At 34.9% G+C, this 13,794-nt stretch overlaps 1 pseudogene; it reads left to right on the forward strand.

Moving 5' to 3' along the window:
• The first annotated feature begins 1,679 nt into the window (after nucleotides 1–1,679).
• LOC114035683 lies at nucleotides 1,680–5,506 on the forward strand (annotated as a pseudogene).
• The last annotated feature ends 8,288 nt before the right edge of the window (nucleotides 5,507–13,794 follow it).

Below are 13,794 nucleotides of genomic sequence, written 5' to 3' on the forward strand. Positions count from 1 at the left end.
CAAAACAAAAACATTGGATTAATAATATCCCACTTTGGGTGTTTGTGTGAAATTATACTGTCTTTTCTTGTGTGAAATTATACTGTCTTTTCTTTTAAAGGTAAGGGGGTAGATTATAGATAATTCATTAACATGCAAATAATGCATTTTCTTAAATTGTAAATATTAACATAATATTAAAATTTGATATATTTTGAAAAATGTACTACCTTGTATGGCATTTCTTCGGAATTTTACATTTTCATTATAACAGTTAACATGAGGAAAGTAATTTTTACCTTTTAAAAAAATATTCAGGGCAGCTATGTACCGCAGTGGATAGAGCACCAGCCCTGGAGTCAGGAGGACCTGAGTTCAAATGTGACCTCAGACACATAACACTCATTAGCTGTGTGACTCTGGGCAAGTCACGTAACCCCAACTGTCTCACCAAAAAAAAAAAAAAAATTCGCCATCAGCCACTACACTTCAGATTAATTTAACCTTACTTGATTAACTGACTAGTTTTCATTACCCACACATACTTGCACATATGTACTAAAAGACCAAACATGTAGTAGTTGTCCGTTTAGAAACCTCCAGAAAGAGCCTAAAGCGCATCCACCCAGGAAAAGCATGTTCTGTAGCATGCTTACAAAACACAACAAACATTTTACCTGCTACTAATATGATATAAAAATGCACAGGCAAGGCTCAGTTTGAAAATTATGCATTTAGAATTCACACTGCCCTTTTATTATCAAGGATCAGTAACATTCATAGTATCTGCACTACCACTCTTTTAAGAAATCAAAGCAAAAAAATAAAAAAGCAATCAAGACAACAAACTTTCTTTTAAAATAATGATTGTATCTCTATGATACCCTATGAAAAAACCCTGACAAAGGTAGCAAATAAAATATCTCCTCCTCCTGCTCAAAAACCTTTATTGATTTTCCAGTGGCTACAGAATGAAATAACAAACTCTGGAATCAGGTATTGAAGGTCCTTCATAATATGGCTCCTACTTATATTCCTAAAGTTATTTTTCACTACTTTCCTTTTTCAAACCCTCTTACTCTCACAAAGACACCAAACTAAGCTGTTATGTTAATTGAGTTTGGAACACAAAATGAGCATTACTTCCTTCCTCCCAGGTTTTCAACCACACTATTCACACCTGGAATATCCCTTCTCCCAACCCCCCTTTCCTATGACTTACCATTTTTTAAGGCCCAGCCCAATTTCTAACTCTTCATAAAACTTTTGCTGAATAGTTAAGCCCACAGTGATCCTTCCTTCCCATAACAATCTCTACATACTTACTATCTGTGCCATTTCTATATATGTAGTATCTTACATTGCTGAGCTTTTTGGTTTTTTTTAAACATGTGTTCTTTCTTCAGAATCAAAATGTAAACTCTCTGAGTGTATTTATATCCCTCGGATCAAGTTCTGGATTAGGAAGGTAGAACCATCATAGATGATACTGAGATCAAAGATATGAAAATTTGTATGTGAATGAGGTGGAGCAAAGACACAGCAGAGGAGGCTGATAAACGAATAAGCCATGGTTCTAGAAAGATCATTTTGAACTTAGGTGCTAAAGTTACCAGCCATGGGACAGAGTGTGAGCTGGAAAAGACAGACCACCAACAAAAAAATCAAACGTGGATATAACAAAACTATAAACGTTCAGTATGACTCAGATGAAGAAATATGAGAAGACACCCCGATCCCACCCCTTCATGGGTGGAGGAGGTCCATAGGCACAACACATGGCACATATTTCCAGATTTTTTTAATGTACTTATCAGTTGTGCTGATTTTCTCCTCTCTTTTTTTTTGTCTGTAGAAAAGCAAGACATAAAGTCAAATCCAACTTGTAAAACTGTCGCCTTAAGTTTTTTTTAAAAAAATATTATATAGATTTCACAATTAGGAGTAAAATCCTTCATTGTAGAATTCTAAATGATAGGATTTAAAGATGGGGGAATCTTAGGGGACATGAAAGCCTAACACTCTAATTTTGCAAATGAGAAAAATGAGGCCTAGAAGAGAAGCAACTTGCCTGAGGTCACAAAAATATTAATGTGACAGATTTTGAGTCAAAATGCAACAAACAAAAGGTGTTAAGAGTTTGGAATCTGAAGTGAGGATTCCACCCAGCTCCACTATTTTCTACATCTATGGCCCTGGGAAAGTCACTCAGAAGTACAAACAAGGAAATTAATCTTTCAGTAAATGAAACTAGTTGGTTGAAAACGTTTAAAATGAATTACTTAAGGACTGAATAACAGTGTTATTCAGAAGCAATCTGAAAGCAGTATACCCACTCCAGATTAACATTCAATAAAGCAGATAAAACAGGATAATGAAGTACAACTTTCAAGATTAAAAAAAAAAATTTTGGACCTAACTTTTTTATTTTGAGAGGCCTATGTAAAAATCTCTAACTTGAGCAATAGAGATTACATTTATCTTTAATTTATTTCTTTTAAACATGAAAAAGTAAACAGACACAACTACTGTCCACAAAAATTAGAGGGAATTTGAGGCAGTTGTGAAGAAATCTTAAAAGAAATAACTAACTGTATCAAAAAACAAATGATGTAACTTCCTTACTGGAAATATTAGTAATAATAATGATAATAATAACAATAATTGCTATTTATATAGTACTTTAAACTTGCCAACGGAATTTACACACATTATATTATATTACATACATCTCCTTTTATGTTCACATTTTGCTTCATATTAAGGATCACTAGGAGTGTTGGCTATTTCAGAAGACAGTCTCTATGCAACCAGGACAACTACATTGTACTTTGCTTTCTCAAGAATTTCTCTAATCCAGATTAGTTACCAAGGATATTATCATCATTATCCTCTCAGTAACACAGGCTTACAAACTAGGCATCAACCTCAATTTATCACTCTCATCCCCATATCCAATCTGTTGCCAGGTCCAGTTGATTTTACCCTTGAAACACCTTGTCTTCACTGAGACACTGCCACCACCCTGGTGTAAGCCTTCACGACTCATTCCTGGACTACTGAAATAGCTGGTTGATTGGTCTGCAGCCACGAGTTCCTCCTTACTTCAGTCCATCTTCCAACCCAACTGATCTTCCTCAAGCACAGTCTGACTATGTCACTCCCCTATTCAATCAACTCTAGTATCAAATATAAAATCCACTTTTTTTTTGGCTTTTAAAGACCTTCATAAACTTACCCCTTACCTTTCGAGTTGCCTACCATTTATTCTTGCCATATACTCTATGATGCTTCCTGTTCTTCCCACAAATTACACTAATCTCTGAACTGCTCGCATTTTCTCCAGCTTTCCCTCATGTTAGGAACTCCTTCCCTCCTCATCTCTACTTCCTGGCTTTCCGAGCTTCCTTCAAGTCTCAGCTAAAGTTTCACCTTCTGCAAGAAGCCTTTCCTACTCCTCCTTAATCTTAGTACCTTCTTTCTGAGATTATCTCGAATTTATCCTGCACGGATCTTGTTCATACACATTAGTTTTCATTTTTGTCTCCTCCATTAGAATGTAAACTCCTTGACAGCAGAATATTTTCCCTTTTCTTTGTATTCCCAGTATTCAACACAGAAGACACTTAATAAATGCTTGTTGACTTGACTATCATTGTTCTATAGGGCCAAATATGAACTAAGTTACTATGACAATGTTATGTTAGTATATTAGAAAATTTTTCAGCTATATATACAGGACCAATGTTGTTTTGACCCATAGGAGCCCAGACTGTTCTCTGAGTAAAAAGACTAATAATCTCCCTTATCCACTTAGTCATTTTTTAAAAATTGTTACATTTTGTAGATACAACGATTCCCAATAAATAGCCTTCACCATAGTACCTTCCCTCAAAAAATATAAGCAGAACCATCTAATGTGGAGATTGCAATTGAAATAGCATATGTAACCTTTTGCTACTACACTTCAACATTTCTTAAACACAAACGAAGGAAATGTGTTTTAGTATCAGTCATCTGGAAACAACATTGGCCACTCTATTTGGCCTGAATTCTGTTGTTTTCTAGTGTTGTCTTAATTTACTTTGCAATAATTATTGTGTATACTGTTCTCTTAGTTCCCTGAATCAGTTCATAAAAGTCTTTCAATGTTTTTCAGAATTATTCATAGTCATGATTCATTATGTTATATTCATTATATATTCACAGTACCTCCTCTAAGTGGCTTCTGTATAGCAAGGAAGGGGAAAGAAAATATTTATGTAGTACTTACTATAGAAGGGCAGCTAAATGGTGCAGGAACCAGGAAGACTCATCTTCATGAGTTCAAATCTGACCTCAGATACTCGCTAGCTATGTGATGCTGGGCAAGTCACTTAACCCTGCTTGCCTCAGTTCTTCAAATGTAAAATGAGCCTGAGAAGGAAATGATAAACTACTATGCTACCCTTGACAAGAAAACCTCAAAACAGGGTCACAAAGAGTAGGACACAACTGAACACAGGTACTGTATGAAGCACTTTACAAATATTATCTTATTTGATGGGAGGTCTACTGCACTCATTCTCTCAAAAAAAAAAAAAAAGTCATCTTATCCCTGAAGAATGTAAACAATTATTCAGCTAATTTGATCTTTCTATGTTATATTGACCTGTTTCCCTTAGGTTACTTTTATTTCATGATCATCTCTGACTAATTAAGAATAAATGAAATGCTTCTTTTATTGAAAATATCATCCTTTTTCATTAGTATTTGCTGATCTCAACTTAGCAGAATATTTTACTTTAGAAGTTCAAATTGATTTTCTCTGATTTTCAGCTTATATTCTAGTTTTTTCTTTCATTTCTCATGAATGAGTAGTAATCTGTAGCAATATAAAACTGCCAGAGCAGCCCAAGATGGCTAACTTCAATGATCAGGTGTTGGATAAAAAGGTACAGATAGCTGTCAAGTCCATCACTCATGCTTCCCCATGAGAATTCTTACTCAAAGAAGCAAGTGACCTAACCTGAGGACACAGATGGAGCTCTGCAGTCATGGAGGGAGTCCTGTGACAGCACACTAAGGGTCTATATGAAAGATCAATATTCCATATTGTTTATGATCAATGGCTTCCATACTGTTTATGCTAAAATTACAAATGGGCAAAAGACTGTCATTGTCTGTATTGAGAGTCACCAATTTCAGCCTTAAAAACTTCTGGAATGGTCATTAGAGATTAGAGTGGAAGTTGACCATCACACCACCTATGGCTCAGGTGGCTGGAGTGCTAATAGTTCAGATCCATTACAACGAAGATGGCAACGTTCAGTTGGTTAGTCACAAAGATGTCTAGTACTCAGTAACTCTTACTGATGATGTACAAACTGCCAAGGAACTTACTAAAATCACAGAACATGCTGAAAATGAGCATCAGACCGCGATTAATGAGAACTATCCAACAATGTCAGACATTGGGATAAGATACTCAACTACAAGATCGGCAAAGAACTGCAAAATGCTTAAGGCTGAATATGAAATTCTCTAACTGTAACATGCAAAAAAATAAAAGAAGAAAGGAAAGGAAAGGTTCAAAGTATGGTCTTATAAGTAGGTGGTTTATAAACAAGTGCAGTATTTTCCTAGGACTTTCAAAGTTAACAGGTTTTCTAGCCTCATGGAATACTATTGAATCAACAGCATTGTCTTTTTTTTTTTTTTTAAGGCAGTTGGAGTTAAGTGACTTGCCCAGGGTCACACAGCTAGTAAGTGTCAAGTGTCTGGTCTGAGGGCAAATTTGAACTCAAGTCCTCCTGACTTCAGGGCCAGTGCTCTATCCACTGCGCCATCTAGCTGCCCCAACAGCACTGTCTTGATGGTTTGTTTGGGTTTTTTTGGTGCAGTCCTTGCCATGTAACTTTCTATTGTGACTGTATCTACTTAAAAGATTTTATAAAAATTCAGTTATTTTTAACACTGGAAAAAAAGAAGAGAAAGGGATATGTCCTGGAATTTATGTACTAGTTAGAAAATTTCCTAGACATGAAAGCCCTCTCAGAAACAGGCAGATAATGCTTTCAATAATCTTCCACTCTTATCCTTTTTTTTATTCGACTGCAGTAAGTATTCTTTTTTCTCTCTTTTTTATTAATTTATTTTTAGTTTTTAGTTTTCAACAATCACTTCTATACACTTGAGAACCCTCTCTTCTATTCTCCCTCTCCTAGATGATGTGCAATCTGATATAGGCTACATATCTACATATACATTCCTATTAAACATATTTTCACATTAGTCATGTTGTAAGGAAGAATTAGAACCAATAGGAGAAACCACAAGAAAGATGAAATAAAACAAAACATAAGAGAAAAAAAGAGCAAATAGTATGCTTTGATCTGTATTCTAACCCAATAGTTCTTTCTCTAGATGTGGATAGCAATTTCTATCTTGAGACTTTTGAAAATATCTTAGATCCTTGCATTGCTGAGAAAGGTTAAATCTATCAAAGTTAGTCACCTCATAATGTGGCTGTTACTGTGTACAATGTTCTCCTGGTTCTGCTCACTTCACTCAGCATCAGTCCATACAGGTCTGGCTTTAATTTCTTCACCTGAGAACTGCCGGTTCATATCCTTTGACCATTTATCAATTGGGGAATAATTTGTATTCTGATAAATTTGACTTAGTTCTCTATACATTTTAGAAATGAAGCCCTTATCAGAGACACTGGTTGTAAAAATTCTTTCCCAGTTTTCTGCTTCCCTCCTAATCTTGGTTGCATTGGCTTTGTGCAAAAATTTTTCAATTTAATGTAATCAAAATTATCCATTTTGCCTTTCATAATGTTCTCTATCTCCTGTTTGGTCGTGAATTCTTCTGTTCTCCAGAAATCTGACAGGTAAACTATTCCTTGTTCTCTCAGTTTGCTTACAGTATCAGCCTTTATATCTAAATCATGAACCCATTTTGACTTTATTTTTATTTTGGTATATGGTGTGAGATTTTGGTCTATGCCTAGTTTCTGCTATACTCTTTTCCAGTTTTCCCAGCAGTTTTTGCCAAATATCCCAGAAGCTGGGGTCTTTGAGTTTATCAAATAATAGATTACTACAGTCATTGACTACTGTATCTTGCATACCTAACCTATTCCACTGATTCACCACTCTTTTTCTTAGCCAGTAGCAAGTAGTTTTGATGACTGCTGGTTTATAATACAATTTAAGATCTGGTATGGCTAGGCTACCTTCCCCTGCATTTCTTTTCATTAATTCCCTTGATGTTCTAGACCTTCTGTTCTTCTAGATGAATCTTAAATTGTATTATAAAGCAGCAATCATCAAATTTTCTGGTTTTAACAAGCAGAAATGAATAGATTCAAGATAGAGCATTTTAGAAACATCATCCCAATCTTATTGAAAGATAAACATGTGACACCAAGGAGATTAATAATAGGAAGAAAGTCTCCAAATATGAAAGAATATTCTTATCATTATTTGCCATAGCAAAAAACATAAAAGAAGCAAATGCCCATCAACTAGGGAATGGTTTAACAAATTATGAAAGTAAATGTAATGAAATATTATTACACTATAAGACCTGACAAAGATGAATAATTCAGAAAAATGTAGGAAGACTTGTATGAACTGATACAGAATTAACAACAAAGAACCAAAAAAAACTATATATAATGACCACAATAATGCAATGAAAAACAAAACTATTATGCAGCTAAACTCAGATTAATTAATCTCATCCCACAGAATAGATAATGAAAACATGTTTTGTATTCTCTCAGCAGAGAGGTAGGGATCTATGGGAGCAGATTGGAGCATATGCTGTTAAATCCACTGTGTCATCTTGAGTCAATGGAGATAATTATACTGGGAGAAGATTATAACCTAAAGAACAAAAAACATCAATAAAGCTTTTAAAAAAGGAAACTAATTATAATTCATTCCAATCAAATAATCCAGATAAAATCATTTCTTAAATAATTTTAAAGTTTCTAACATTATTTTCAAATTATTTTTATTTACATGAAAAGATCAAGATTTTCAAACTTAGCTTTCTAAAAAACTGAATAATGGGAGTTATTTCACCAATAGAAGAATTTCACACATTCCTCCTTCCAAAAAGAGTCATTCTATATGATAAAGACAAATCAGCAAAATGTGAGAATTTCTAATGCAGTGAAGATCCAGTTAATAAGGTTCCTATATACTATTCTGAAGAAATTATAGCGCTCAATAGCACTGTACATTTAAAAGGCAGAGAAAAGTGTGGGGAAATAATATTCCCAAATCCTAGCATGATACTTAACTGAATGCTGTAAATAGCTTCATCTATTCAAATATGAACAATTTAAAATCTGTAACCAAAGTTACTAAATAGCAACTTGCATTTAAGTTTGTTTGTTTTGGTTCGGTTTGATTACAATTGACTCCCTCCTCACCGCAGAGTTAGGAGACGATGGATATGAAAGGCTGCAAACACAAGCATGGTGAATATGCAGCTTAGTTTTAACTGAACTGCTTCTTCTCCCCTCCCTCTCCCTTTTTTAAATCTTTGTTACAAAGAATATATGAGAAAGATATATTTGGAAACAAAAGTAAACTTTTAAAAGTACCAATAAAAAGATACGGGGGGGGGGGGGGGGGGGGGGGTTAGGCAATGGGGTTAAGTGTCTTGCCCAGGGTCACACAGCTAGTGAGTGTTATGTGTCTGAGGCTACATTAATTTTTTTTTAAATAAAAACTGGACACACATAAGAATTAAAATACTACTTAGTTTACTTAAAATACACTCTCTCTATATATATGTGTGTGTATATATATATGTGTGTATATATATGTGTGTGTGTATATATATATATATATTCCTTATAAACTCACTCTTCTCACTTCTCACCCACATTGCATTCCCTTCCCCACTCCCACTCCCAAAAAGCCAACCAATCACAAGTTTTCATCCCATAGTTACCTCCCATACTCCAGGAAAGGTTTCTCAAACAAAAAATGCTTTTTACTCTTTGACCCTTTTATGACAACGCTGAATTACGAGACAGGTGGAGGCTTGCCTTTAGTGGCATTCAACAGAAGGTAAAAATAAAATTAACCATATTCATTCCTATAATTTAGCCATATTTTTTTCTCACTACTTCCTAAAATCTCCAATCCTCTACTTTTCCTCTCCCCAGTGCAACTAAAACCCTGTAAGGAAAGCTAAGAATCAGTTAGAGCCATGGAAACTTCCTAGATGACCTAGGGTGACTTCAGCCCAAATCAGAAATCTAAGTGTAAAAAAAAAATAAACCCAAAAAACTGATGGATATAAAAAATCAACTTCTGGGAGAGGATGCTGGGAAGATGGCAGAGTAGGTCAGAAAATTTCTAACTCTCAAGATTTTCCTCCACAAAAGACATAAAATAATGCCTCTAGGCAAACATAGAGCACCTAAAAACAAATAAGAATAGGGGCAGAACAGGGGTCCTCACTATACAATTACAGATCTGAAGAAAAATCCCAGGACTAGATTTCCCACCTGTGAAGAGTAAACACCCCCATGCTAGGGTCCCCTTTAACAACAAGCAGCATTAGCACTGGGTTAGTTGATTTGAGAGGCTGCCTCAGTCCCAGCCACAGGAACTTTTACCGCAAGATGTAAGGAACCTCTGCTGACAAGGAAAGCCAGATCTAGCTGTGCTTCAGAGAAGCAGTGGAGGCGACAAAGAACCAGGACAGGCTCCGTGAGTGCAGAAACAGGGGAATGCCCCTGACTGTGGGCACCTACAGGAGACTGGAGGTCTTGGTTTAAGTTCAAGGACAGAATGGAAAACTGAGGAGGAAAACACAGGCATGATCCCCCATACCCCAGGGTTAGAGGTCACAAAAACTAAATTATTATAAAAAAAAAATGCACAGGCAAAGGAGAAAGAATCCAAACATAGAGAGCTACTACGGGAATGGAGATCGAAGTTCGTCTTCAGAAGAGGATAGCGAAGCAAAGAAACACTCTTCTACCCCAAAGAGTAACATCAAATGTTCATCTATCCAAAAAGAATTCAATGAAGAACTAAAAAATACTTTGAAAGTAAATGAGACTGAGGAAAAATTATAAAGAAAAATAAGAATAATACAAGAAAAACAAGAAGATTATGAAAAGAAAGTCAACCAATCAGAAAATGAGATCCCAAATTTTAAGGAAGAAAATGACTCCTTGAAAATCAGAATAGAGCAAGGAGAAGCAAGTGAAGTTATAAGAGACAAAATTAAAAAAATATATAAAGAATGAAAAAAGAAGAGAATGTGAAATATCTCATAAGAAAAACAACGGATCTAGAGAACAGATCAAGAAGAGTAAACATAAGAATAACTGGACAACCTGAAAGTTCTGATCAAAAAAAGAATCTTGATATAAAAATACAAGAAATAATAAAAGAAAATTGCCTTGAAACATTAGAACAAGCAGGGAAAGTATAAATGGAAAAAATACACCGGATCACCACCTGAAAGAGATCTCATGAGAAAAACTCACAGACATATTATAGTCAAATTTCAAAACCCCCAGATTAAGGATAAAACATTACCAGCAACAGGAAAAAAAAACAATTTACATATGGCGGTACCACAATTAGAATTACACAAGATCTAGCGATTGCAACACTAAAAGATCACAGGTCTTGGAACGCTATATATTGAAGAGCAAAAGAACTGGGCCTCTGGCTGAAATATCATACCCAGCAAAGCTAAGCATAATTCTAAATGAAAAAAAAAAATGAGCATCTGATCAACTGTCGGACTTTCAGGACTTTGTTTAAAAAAAAAAAATCAAAACCCTTAACTCAATAGAAGATTTGCCATACAAGAGCCAAGAGAAATATAAAGTACATACCAATGACCAATTACAAGGGACTAAATAAGGATAGAATGTTTACCTTTTATGTATGGAAAATGTAAAACCTACGTCTAAGATTATTACTAGTAATTAGGTAACATAAGAAAGATTGGGGTAGACCTAAGTATGATATGGCTTCAAAAAGTAAAACCATTAAAGAACAGCTAAAAGATTAATTATCTTTCACAAATGAGGTGCAAGAGGAAGAACCAATACAGAGGAATTAGATGGGGGAGAGGAGCTGTTAGTTCAGGAAATCTATTTTCATTGGGAATGGGTTTAAGAGGGGAAAATACATGCACATTTAGAAGAGTGTAAAAGTCTTCTAAATTTAGAAAGAAATAAAACTCTAAAAGGATAGGAAGGGGGGAGAGGATAAAGGAGGAATCTTTAGAGGGTGAGGGAATAGGTTAAAAGGAGGATATAGAAGGGGGGTTAATTAATTCCTGTAAAATACTAGCTGGCAAAGGCTTACAGCTCTCTCCTCCACAGTTAATATCTACACTTGTGGCAGAATATTTTTTTAAAAATAAAAACTCCTTATGTGAACTGATGCTGAGTAAAATGAGCAGAATCAGAAGAACATTGTACACAGTAACAGCAACATTGTGCGATGATCAACTATGATCGACTTAACTCTTCTCAGCAATACAGCAATCTAAGATAATTCCAAAACACTTGTATGGGGTACAGAAACCCTTATCAATGAATTGGAGACTCAGAGATATTAGCAAAAAGAAAAATTCATTTATTGGCTTTCTCGAGAAAGGGCTCCCTCAGAGCACCAAAAAAATGGCACCTACCAAAGAGAGAGTGGAGGTGTGTTCAGATCAACAGGTCATATAGGTCCTAGCCGCAACCCCCTCCTCAGGGCTTATTAATGCAAGCTCTGAGGGTACAATCTATTTCCAGCAATCTACCCAGCAACAAAGAACAAAAGACACTTCACAACTTGCCTGGCAGACAGGTAAAGGCGGGAGGTTTTCTTTTTCTTTTTAGAGCAAATAGTTTTAGAAAGGGAGGAGGAGGTCTGATAAAGTACAAGAGGTGTTGAAAAGCATGTTTCTTTACAAGGTCAACAGGCTGCAAGTGCTTCAACAGAACAAGAAGCGATTAATTCGCTGAGGTGATTTCATTCCTGAGAGATTCTCAGAGATCATCTCTCACACACTCATGATAGAAAATGCTATCTACATCCAGAGAAAGAACTATGGAGTCTGAATGCAAACCGAACCATACTATTTTCTCTTTTTTTTTTCTTTCTTGTGGTTTTCCCCCTTTGGTTCTAATTATTATTTCACAACATGACTAATGCGGAAATATATTTAATATGATTGTACATGTATAGCCTATATCAGATTGCTTGCCACTATGGGGAGGGAGGAAAGGAGAGAAGGAGAAAAAATCTGAAACTCAAAATCTTGTAAAAGTGAATGTTGAAGACCATCTTTATATGTAATTGGAAAAAATAAACACTATTAAGTGGGGTTAAAAAAAAAAGGTAACATTTTACCTTCTTTTAAAAATCAGTTAATATGCAATTACACACATGAAAAAAATTTTGGTCAATATAAATGGGAGATTAAATTTGGAGATTACTCAAGAGAATAAATAATACACTTTAACAAAAAAAATATAAATAACACACTTCCTTCTAAAAAACATTATAGTATTAAAAAGAATTTTTATGTTAATGGTTTTTTTTTCCTTCATAGTGACATTTTTAGGAATTGATGAAGGGAAAAATTTTAGGAGAAATAGATTTCCACAAGATTTTTCCTATTTAATAAATAAAGATGAGGATCTTGAAAAATTAACGATAGTTCCCAAGAGTACCAATGAAGGATTAGAAGCCAAATATTTATATGACTTTTTTACTCCATGTTTAGAGAGAAAACAGGTGAATAAGAAGAATCAAAATGTTAGAATTTAAAGTACTATCTAGGTCAATTATTTCTTTTTCATGAATAATCTAGGACCAGGAAGGTAAAATGACTTGTTCAAGGTTACACAGTCTTTAACTAAGTTAAGACTATTAATCTGGTGTTTTTTGTATTATAAATAAATCGATAAATACACATTTGTTAAACAACTCTTATTAGCCAAGCACTACATATACGAAAGTTGCTGAAAATCCTTTCAAAATAAGCTAATTCACAAAGATGACAAAAATCAAGTAATCAACAAACATTTACTGAGTTCCTACTATGTGTCATGTACTGTGGTAAGGACTTGGGAAACAAAAAGAGGCAAAAGATAGTAACTGTCCTCTAAGAGTTGACAATCTAATGGGGGAGAGAACATACAAACAAATATGTACAAAGCAAGCCATAATCAGGATAAACAGGAAGGCACTAGAATTAAGAGCAGTTGAGAAAGCCTTCTTGTAAAAGATGGGATATCCAGTCCATGTCCAGTGGTTTTCTGACTTATTCCAATACTTTAAAAAGTTACGGTTTCATTGGTCTGGGTAAATGAAGATCACAAAACTATAAATAGCCTTCAAAATGGCTGCAGCATAAAAATGTATGACCTTAAGGATAACCTGATTAGAAGCCCAGTAGATAAAAGATAGCATGAACCAGTAATCAAAGTTTTTCCAGCATTGGAGAACCTTTGCTTGAGCTCACAGAGTAGCTTTTAAACACCTGCGGTCACGTCCTCTGCCAAAATATGGGCAACAAACCAAAGGAACTGGAAGTCCAAGGAGGCAAATTTCACTTCTTTTGTGTAATTGAAGTTTGGCAGGATTAAATTCCATGACTAGACCATAGCTCTAGATGAATACACTTTAATGAAAATAGAAAGGACAGGTAAAAGTGAAGGTGAGGTAACATACATGAGAGGAAATCCAGAAATAAAAGGAGAAAAATATAATGGAAGGCACTTGTGTAAAGATCAATGGAGAGAAATCCAAAAGTCATCTTTCTAGGATTACTAGT

Source organism: Vombatus ursinus, unplaced genomic scaffold, assembly GCF_900497805.2.
Source record: "Vombatus ursinus unplaced genomic scaffold, bare-nosed wombat genome assembly UNPS02009205.1, whole genome shotgun sequence".
Taxonomy (NCBI): domain Eukaryota; kingdom Metazoa; phylum Chordata; class Mammalia; order Diprotodontia; family Vombatidae; genus Vombatus; species Vombatus ursinus.